The following is a 10,173-nucleotide window of genomic DNA, read 5'->3' as shown; positions in this document are numbered from 1 at the left end:
CCCATAAATAAAAACTGAAGCTAATAATGAAGTACCAAAGGGTCATACAATAAGCGCATAACAAGCGCCACTTACAAGACTATGGAAAAAAACAGGCATCTGTAAAGAGAACAACTCTTCCGGGTTTACCACTGCTTGGCGTGCGTTCCACTGAGGGCGGAAGTGGCGTCAATGGTTCAAAATAGCCGGAAATGCATCAATGAGTTTTGTCCCTCTCCTCAGGACATCAAGGACATTTTCTAGCTCTCACTATTTTCACCCAGTTTTCACAATTTTGTTCCAGATTGATCCCATTAGAATACATAAGGCTAGGGCTGTTACTGATTAAAATTTTTGTGTTCGATTAATCTTTTTTTTTGTAATCGATTTATCAACTAATTTCGATTAATTATAACGCACATACAGATCCAACTACTTTTAGCTGATCTCCTTCCTTTGCAACTTTGCATTAGTCAGTGGTAAATGTGGCATACACTATATACAATCACCCGACACTAGTTAGTTTCCACAATCCATGACTTAACTTCTCAGTTCACACAAATACGTTTTAAATTCAAACTGTAGCACTGATGTAAGCAATTTTTTAAATTCAATAAAAAAAAAAACGTGGCAAGTTAGTTTAACTTTAATTATAAGACTTATCTAGTATATTGACTGTCAGTCACTTTATAGTAGGCAAGTAGGCATCACTTTATCCAGTCACACAGACATACCAGAGAGTTTACATTTTGTTTTTTTTTTTACAACAATTTTAAAAATGGAGGTTATCAAATTTGCCTACACTTAGCTCACTGAATGATCCCAGTTAACCACATCCATATTTACCATCACTGTCCAGGCTGTCCGGTGACATCACGGACATAGTTGTCACCGAACTCCTCCCCCCTTCCCTTCGTTAGCAGACGGAGACACTCAGGGAAGGGGGGAGGAGTCCGGTGATGTTGATGTCCATGACGTCACTGAATCTCCGACGGAACTTCCTGAAGACCCGGAAGCCGGTGGAGAGGTGAGTACCGATCAAAAGAATTTTGATCGATCAAAAAAATGAATGATTAATCGAGGACTTAATCTTTAATTTTTCCAGCCCTACATAAGACTCAAGTCAAAGTTGCGTGAATCTTGCGTGAAAACATTTATAAATAGACCCAAACCAAAGACACGGAAAACCTCCTACACTTGAGAGTAGAACCCGGGGATGAGAGTTGTCTAGATTCCCATGTTGGTTTAGATGCCATTCTGTGCCTTACTGCCCTCTTACGACTGGGGAAATTACAATACACTGAAATCCTAAAACCAAACAGAGGGCGCACCAGCCTAGCGCATTATCCTCAAAACATGTATTTAACTATAAAAATCGTAAAGGTTAAATATTCACAAACCAACAGGTGTAAAAATGGTTGTCATGCTACTTCAACAGCATAAAGTCCACTTTACATCATAAACAGTAACAGGGTGTCATGAGTCCAACAAGCTAACGCGTTTCAAGGGGTTTCCTCAGTTAGCTCTGAGGAAGAGGAAAACCCCTCAAAAGATTATTAAAGATTATATATAATTGAGTGCATTTGTGTCCAGTGTACAGCTTTAAAAATCCCACAAATCCATTGATAACTGTTATTACTTGTTCTGTAATTGCTGGAGTACCGTTGAATTGATACTTAGTATTCAAAGCTTGTGTCAGTTATAATTTGCCACACCACATTGGTGCTGGAGCAAACTTTTCCATGCTTTGTGTTTTTCTTTTGTTTATTTTTGGATCCAAAAAAAATAAAAAATTTTAGCCATACTAGAGCTACATAATACTTAGCTGAATAATCTAATTACTGATAATTATAGCAGGACAACCTCCAGTTATGTAAATCAACTAATACTATCATTCGAATAGCAATAGTGGATAATTGAGTGCAAGGAGACAATTCCCCAAAGGGAGTCTCCAGAGCAGGGAAGGGGAGCTGGAGAAAAAATCTTGGTGCCCTGAACAAATTAGACATCAGATAAAACATAAGAATTATATTGGCACATAAAATAAAGTATTAATTATTTAATATTGAATATAAAGAAGTATCCAGATACAAAAACTAAAAATATAAATAAAATGTACAAATTTTACATTACACTGATACATCCTGAGGGCGATCATACACTGAGGAAATGTAACTTCTACTTTTCATCATGGAGTATGTTTGAGTACCAGTGTAATGTAAAATGTATACATTTTATTTATATATTTGTAGTTTTTGTATCTGGATATTTCTTTATATTTTAATCATGTATTAGTAAAATTTGTACTTTTTATCTGATGTTTAATCTGTTCAGGGAACCAAGATAGTCCATTTTTTTTCTCCAGCTCCCCTTCCCTGCTCTGGAGACTACCTTTGGGGAATTGTCTCTTGCACTCAATTATCCATAATTACTAATAATAGTATACAAGGTTTAAATATTTCTTCACATATTTTTATATCTAGACATTTGCATGATAGCTTTGCGTCATGAGCAGTTATCCATACTCTATGTAAAATGGATTGGTATAAGGTAATACTATACACACTACTCCCTCTAGTGTCCATTTTGCAAGTTGTTTCACCAGTTATATGTATATTTATTTGGATTAAAATGCCAAGAAAAAAAGAAAAATCTAAATCTCTCTCTCTATATATATATATATATATATATATATATATATATATATATATATATATATATATATATATATATATATATATATATATATACATATTTAGAACATTTTCAGAATACACGTACATTTGCATATGTTTTATCCTTTAACCACACTGCAAGTACAGAAAAATAACTGTTGATGTGCCAAAAATATTGATCCTACTTTCCTCTCACTTGACAACACAGCTGTACATTCCTAAGCATGGGGTGTCAGCCCTGCCTCTTTAATTTCTGATTAATTAGAAAGAACTCAGACCCCCTCCCTTTCTCCTCAATTTTTTTTTCTCACTTCCATATCCCCACCTTGTGTACAGACAGACAGAAATTTAACAGCTCAGAAGATTTCTGGCAAAATCAACAGGTATTTTTAACACTCATTGAAAAGATATAAAATACAATAAATCAATGTTTAATCCTATATTTAGCAGACCAAAATGAAGAAAATAAGAGAAGTTTATTGTTAATGTTTACATTCACTTTAAGGATTGTTTTGGCATAAATATAGATGATGCACATTTAAAATTCATTACTCATCTTCTAGATTTGCAATTAAAATGTTTTGAAGACTATGGTAGTAATTACTCCATACCAACCAATTGGACACTAGCAATAAGAGAATTAACTATGGTAAATGTAATAATACAATTATTATGGATTGTAGTACATGAATGCTAATTGCAGTGTTAAAAGAGATGAAAAAAATAAATAAAGAGAATAGAATGACTAGGAACAATGCCACACTGGCAATTACTTCTTTGGCAAGGTGTCACCAACCGCAGAATCACTGAGGTGCGACAGCCACTATACATAATAGATGTCACTTCATGCTGGTGGGAACACTGCAAAATATTAATCCCTAGTGAAAAAGTGCCAGCAGAGTAGAATTTTTGTTGATTCAGGCAGTGAGAGAGCAATATCAGTCCAGTTGATACCTAGCATTTTAACACTGGGAAACTGTGGTTAGCCAATGATTATTGATGAGACACTGCGAGGGCTTTTCTTCAGCGGGAACATGGGGGAACGCAGTTCCGGCACCTCCAGCAATAAATATATGTAATGAAAAGGAGTGCTGGGGTGTGCTAGAGGATCTATTGATGCTGGCTGCTGGGGGAATCTACTGTCGCTGGTGAGAACCTATTCTTGCACGGTGGTCTATTGTTACTGGGTAGGTCTATTGTTGCTGGTGGAGGGTCAATTGCTGCTGGGAGGGATCTACTGTTCAGGGAGAAGTCTATTGTTTCTATTTGCTGGAGGGTCTTTTGCTGCTGCTGGGAGATCTGTTGTTTCTGCTGGGAGATATGTTGTTGCTGGTGTGGTATTTTGTTGTGGGGGGGCATTGTTGCTGGGGGGAAGTCTCTTTCTGTGTGGGGGAGCTTTTGTTGCTGAGGGAGGTCTATTGTCCCTGGAGGTCTGTCAGAAACCATGAATCAGACTGAGACAAAGTGCAGTTAAATTACACTTGTTTATTATTATTATTAATAATAATAATAATAATAATAATAAAAAGGTAAACAGAGTAAACATAGTCAAAACATAGCCAGAATTCAAGAACCGGAACGGATAGTCAGACAAGCCAAAATGTCAGAGAGCCAGAGATTAACGTATGAGAACAGCAAGCAGGATCTGGAGCCAGAAGGAATGTCAGCCAAGCAGGAACAAAGGAGAGCATCTCTAGAGATGTGACCAAAGTAAAGGCAGAGATCATCTGGACTGGACGGCTTAAGTAGGCAGGACTGATGAGCAGGATATCATCAACAGGTGAGTCACTGTGGAGAGAAAGGAGCTGTCAATTAGCTGACAGCTTAGCGGCCAGCTCAGAGAAGGAAGGGCTGAGCCCAGCCCGGATAGAGTCTACTATTTCTGGGGTGGGGTCTATTGTTGCTCACAGCAGGGAATCTATTTTACTGTCTATCTTGTTATCATTAACAAATTCCATGCAAATCACTTAGTAGCACAAAATGATACTGGGTTCTGTATTCTCTAAAAGGGACGGTACTGGGAGGTGGGTAGGAGGTGAAAGCAAGAGACAGTGCTCAGAGGTGGGTAGAGGGCAGAAACAAAGGCTGACTCAGAAGGCGGGAGTTCCTGAACCTATTCGCTGAGAAAAAAAGCCCTGGGCACGGCCCTATGTAATATGATGGTGGAAAAGAAAGTAAGAAGAGAAAGAAGAAAAACTGGATAATCGAGGCAGCAGAGGGAAAGATTGCAGAGGAGAGATAGTAAAGGTGAGGTAAAGGTGAGAGTAAATAGATGTAGAAAAGGGACAAAGAAGTAAAATGGGGAAGAATTGAGTAAGGGGATGGTAAAAAGAATGAGTTAAAGGAATGAAGAACTGAGAAAGTAAAGAGATAGAGGGGGGAAATATTATTGGTGATGGAGAAGGTAGAGAGAAAAGGTGATGGGGAAGGGTAAGGGTAAAGAGAAAGATGATTGGGGGAGAAAGAATATGGACATGAGAGAAAGTGCAAGTGATGAAGGCAGGATAGAGTATGAAGATGAAGAAGGTAAAAAGTGAGGAAACTGAGAAGGGGGTAGGGGAAAAGTTATTAGCAGAAGATAGGAGTTAGGAGATATAGAAGATAAAGCAAAAACTGCAGGACGTGGGAGAAGATCATGAGGCAGGCAGAGAGCCAATAGACAAAAATGTAAAATGAGGTGGGAGAAAATATGGTAGTGTAGTGTGGAGAAATTAAGATAATAAAGGCATGAGAGAGTAAGGTGGTGGCAGCAGGAGAGTGTAAGGTGAGAGAGGCAGGCAAGAGTAAGATGTTGGAGGCAGGAGGAGAAAGTAAGATGAATTCAGGAAAGAGTAAGATGATGGGAGCAGGGTAGAGTAAGATGATTAAGGCAGGAGAGAGTATAATGATAGCTACAGGAGTGAGTAGGACAATGAAGGCAGGAAAGTGTAAGATGGACAAGATAGACAATAGGAGAGTTCAGGGTGAAGGAGGCAGGAGAAAGTAAGGTGAAAGAAGCAGGAAAGAGTAATATGATGAAGGCAGGAGAGAGTAAGATGATGAAGGTAGGTGAAGAGTAAAATGATGGAGGTAGGTGAAGCGTAAGGTAATGACGGTAGAAGACAGTAAGACAACGAACACAGGAGAGAGTAAGATGGTGGGCAAAGGAGAGAGCAGGACGATGGAGGCAGGAGAGAGTAAGATAAAGGCAGGAATGTGTAAGATGGTGAACATAGGAGAGAGTAGGACGATGAAGGCAGGAGATTGTAAAATCGTGGACAAAGGAGAGGACAGAGTGATGGAGGCAAGAGAAAGTAAGGTGAAAGAGGCAGGAGAGAGTAAGATAATGAAGGTAGGAGAGAGTAAGATGATGAACACAGGAGAGAATGAGATGGCGGGCACAGGAGAGAGTAGGACAATAAAGGCAGGAGACTGTAAGATGATGGACCCAGGAGAGAGTAGAACGATGGATGCAAGAGAGTGTAAGATGGTGGACATAGGAGAGAACAAGGTGATGGAGGCAGGAGAAAGTAAGGTGAAAGAAGCAAGAAAAAGTAAGATGATGAAGGCAGGAGAGTGTAAGATGATGAAGGCAGGAGACAGTAATACAATGAACATAGAAGAGAGTTAGATGACGAAAGCAGGTGAGAATAAGATGATCAACATGGGAGAGATTAAGATGGTGGAAGCAGGAGAGAGTTATATGATGGAGGCAGGAGAGAGTTATACGATGGAGGCAGGGGAGAGTAAGATGATGGAAGTAGGAATGAGTAACCCGAGGATCACATCTATGCAGCTCTGCGTGTCACATTTGTGTGGGCTAAGCAGCCCATTCATTTGCCTGCATTTCCTACATGAAAACTGTCCCTGCACCTTTTTCAAAACACGGCTACATGGAAACTGCTTGGTGCTTTGGCACCATGCGTTTCTATAAGCAGGAAACTGCACCACATTTTTCAGCGCATGGGGGTGCCATTAAGAGTTAATGGCATCCCCATGCATTTTCTTGAAGCATTGTGTTTTATGTGCACCTGCATGCGGTCGTGGAAACAAGTGGAATTTACACGCACTTCCACACCCACAGATAAAATATGAAAGCTGGAGAAAGTGAGGTAAAGGCATGAGACACAGGAGAGAGTAAGAAGATGGAGAGAGAAGAGTGTAAGGTGATTGAGGCAGGAGAAAGTAAGATGATGGAGACAGGACATAGTAAGATGAAGTCAGAAAGAGAATAAGATGGAATATGGGCACAGTAAGATAATGGAGAATGGATAGTAAAGTGATAGAAGCAGGAGAGACTAAGATTATGGAGGCAGGAGAGAGTAAGATGTTAGACACAGGAGATAGTAAGATGATGGAGGCAGGAGAGTAAGATGATATACACAGGAGAGGGTAAGATGATGGAGTCAGGAGAGAGAATGTTGAGGGCAGGTGAGAGTAACATGAAGACAGGAGAGAGTAAGATAATAAACACAGGAGAGAGTAGGCTGATGAAGACAGGAGAGTGTAAGATGATGGAGGCGGGAGGGAGTAAGATGATAGGCACAGGAGGGATTAAGATGATAAGGGCAGGAGAAAGTAAGATGATAGACACAGGAGAGAGTACAATGATGGAGGCAGGAGAGAGTAAGTTGCTAAATGGCAGGAGAAAGTAAGATGATAGACACAAGAGAGCATAAGATGATGGAGAAAGGTGAGAGCACGCTGAAGGCAGGAGAGAGAGTAATTTGAAGACAGGAGAGAGTAAAATGATAGACACAGGAGAGAGTACCATGATGAAGACAGGAGAGTGTAAGATGATGGAGGCAGGGGAGAATAAGATGAGAGACGCTGCAGAGTAAGATCATAGAATCAGCAAATAGAAAGTAACAGAGATGGAATGATGGAGTGAGATGAAGAAAGAAGAGAGTAAGATGAAATACACTGGAGAAATGCCCATGATGGACAAAGGAGAGAGTAGGATAATGTAAATAGGTGAGTGTAAGATGATGGAGGCAGGAGAATAAGAGGATAGAAGCAGGAGAGAGTAAGTGATGGAGTCAGGAGAGAGTAGGTGATGGAGGCAGAAGAGAGTAAGTGATGGAGTCAGGAGAGAGTAAGTGATGGAGTCAGGAGAGGGTAAGTGATGGAGTCAGTAGAGGGTAAGTGATAGAGTCAGGAGAGAGTAAGTGATGGACTCAGCAAAGAGCAAGCGATGGAGTCAGCAGAGAGTAAGTGATGGAGTCAGGAGAGAGTAAGTGATGGAGTCAGTAGAGTGTAAGTGATGGAGTCAGGAGAGAGTAAGTGATGGAGTCAGTACAGAGTAAGTGATGGAGTCAGTAGAGTGTAAGTGATGGAGTCAGGAGAGAGTAAGTGATGGAGTCAGTAGAGAGTAAGTGATGGAGTCAGTAGAGGGTAAGTGATAGAGTCAGTAGAAGTTAAGTGATGGAGTCAGGAGAGAGTAAGCGAAGGAGTCAGGAGAGAGTAAGTGATGGAGTAAGGAAAGGGTAAGTGATGGAGTTGGGAGAGAGTAAGTGATGGAGTCAGCAGAGGGTAAGTGATGGAGTCAGGATAGAGTAAGCGATGGAGTCAGGATAGAGTAAGCGATGGAGTCAGTAGAGTGTAAGTGATGCAGTCAGGAGAGAGTAAGTGATGGAGCCAGGAGAGAGTAAGTGATGGAGTCAGTAGAGAGTAAGTGATGGAGTCGGGAGAGGGTAAGTGATGGAGTCAGTAGAGAGTAAGTGTTGGAGTCGGGAGAGAGTAAGTGATGGAATCAGTAGAGGGTAAGTGATGGCGTCAGTAGAGGGTAAGTGATGGAGTCAGTAGAGGGAAGTGATGGAGTCAGCAGAGGGTAAGTGATGGAGTCGGGAGAGGGTAAGTGATCGAGTCAGGAGAGAGTAAGTGATGGAGTCAGTAGAGAGTAAGTGATAGAGTCAGTAGAGAGTAAGTGATGGAGTCAGGAAAGGGTAATTGATGGAGTCAGTAGGGAGTAAGTCATGGAGTTAGGAGAGGGTACGCGATAGAGTCAGGAGAGGGTGAGCGATGGAGTCAGGAGAGTGTAAGTGATGGAGTCAGGAGAGAGTAAGTGATGGAGCCAGGAGAGAGTAAGTGATGGAGTCAGTAGAGAGTAAGTGATGGAGTCGGGAGAGGTTAAGTGATGGAGTCAGTAGAGAGTAAGTGTTGGAGTCGGGAGAGAGTAAGTGATGGAATCAGTAGAGGGTAAGTGATGGCGTCAGTAGAGGGTAAGTGATGGAGTCAGTAGAGGGAAGTGATGGAGTCAGCAGAGGGTAAGTGATGGAGTCGGGAGAGGGTAAGTGATCGAGTCAGGAGAGAGTAAGTGATGGAGTCAGTAGAGAGTAAGTGATAGAGTCAGTAGAAAGTAAGTGATGGAGTCAGGAAAGGGTAATTGATGGAGTCAGTAGGGAGTAAGTAATGGAGTTAGGAGAGGGTACGCGATAGAATCAGGAGAGGGTGAGCGATGGAGTCAGGAGAGGGTAAGCGATGGAGTCAGTAGAGGGTAAGTGATGCAGACAGTAGAGGGTAAGTGATGGAGTCAGTAGAGAGTAAGTGATGGAGTCAGGAGAGAGTAAGTGATGGAGTTAGGAGAGGGTAATTGATGGAGTCAGGAGAGGGTAATTGATGGAGTCAGGAGAGAGTAGGTGATGGAGTCAGTAGAAGGTAAGTGATGGAGTCAGGAGAGAGTAAGTGAAGGAGTCAGGAGAGAGTAAGTGATAGAGTCAGTAGAAAGTAAGTGATGGAGTAAGGAGAGGGTAAGCGATGGAGTCAGGAGAGGGTAAGCGATGGAGTCAGTAGAGGGTAAGTGATGGAGTCGGTAGAGGGTAAGTGATAGAGTCAGGAGAGAGTAAGCGATGGAGTCAGGAGAGAGTAAGCGATGGAGTCAGTAGAGGGTAAGTGATGGAGTCGGTAGAGGGTAAGTGATGGAGTCAGGAGAGAGTAAGCGATGGAGTCAGGAGAGAGTAAGCGATGGAGTCAGGAGAAGGTAAGTGATGGAGTCAGGAGAGGGTAAGTGATGGAGTCAGGAGAGGGTAAGTGATGGAGTCAGGAGAGGGTAAGTGATGGAGTCAGTAGAAGGTAAGTCATGGAGTCAGTAGAGGGTAAGTGAGGGAGTCAGTAGATGGTAAGTGATGGAGTCAGGAGAGGGTAAGTGATGGAGTCAGTAGAGGGTAAGTGATGGAGTCAGTAGAGAGTAGGCGATGGAGTCAGTAGAGGGTAAGTGATGGAGTCAGTAGAGAGTAGGCGATGGAGTCAGTAGAGGGTAAGTGATGGAGTCAGGAGAGAGTAGGTGATGGAGTCAGTAGAGGGTAAGTGATGGAGTCAGAAGAGAGTAGGTGATGGAGTCAGTAGAGAGTAGGCGATGGAGTCAGTAGAGGGTAGGTGATGGAGTCAGTAGAGGGTAAGTGATGGAGTCAGGAGAGGGTAAGTGATGGAGTCAGTAGAGGGTAAGTGATGGAGTCAGTAAAGGGTAAGTGATGGAGTCAGTAGAGGGTAAGTGATGCAGTCAGTAGAGGGTAAGTGATGAAGTCAGTAGAGGGTAAGTGAT

This window comes from Lithobates pipiens, unplaced genomic scaffold (genome assembly GCF_037356315.1).
Source record: "Lithobates pipiens isolate NorthernLeopardFrog02 unplaced genomic scaffold, aLitPip1_a1.2 Scaffold_22, whole genome shotgun sequence".
NCBI lineage: Eukaryota > Metazoa > Chordata > Amphibia > Anura > Ranidae > Lithobates > Lithobates pipiens.
Note: the sequence above shows the minus strand (reverse complement) of the source record.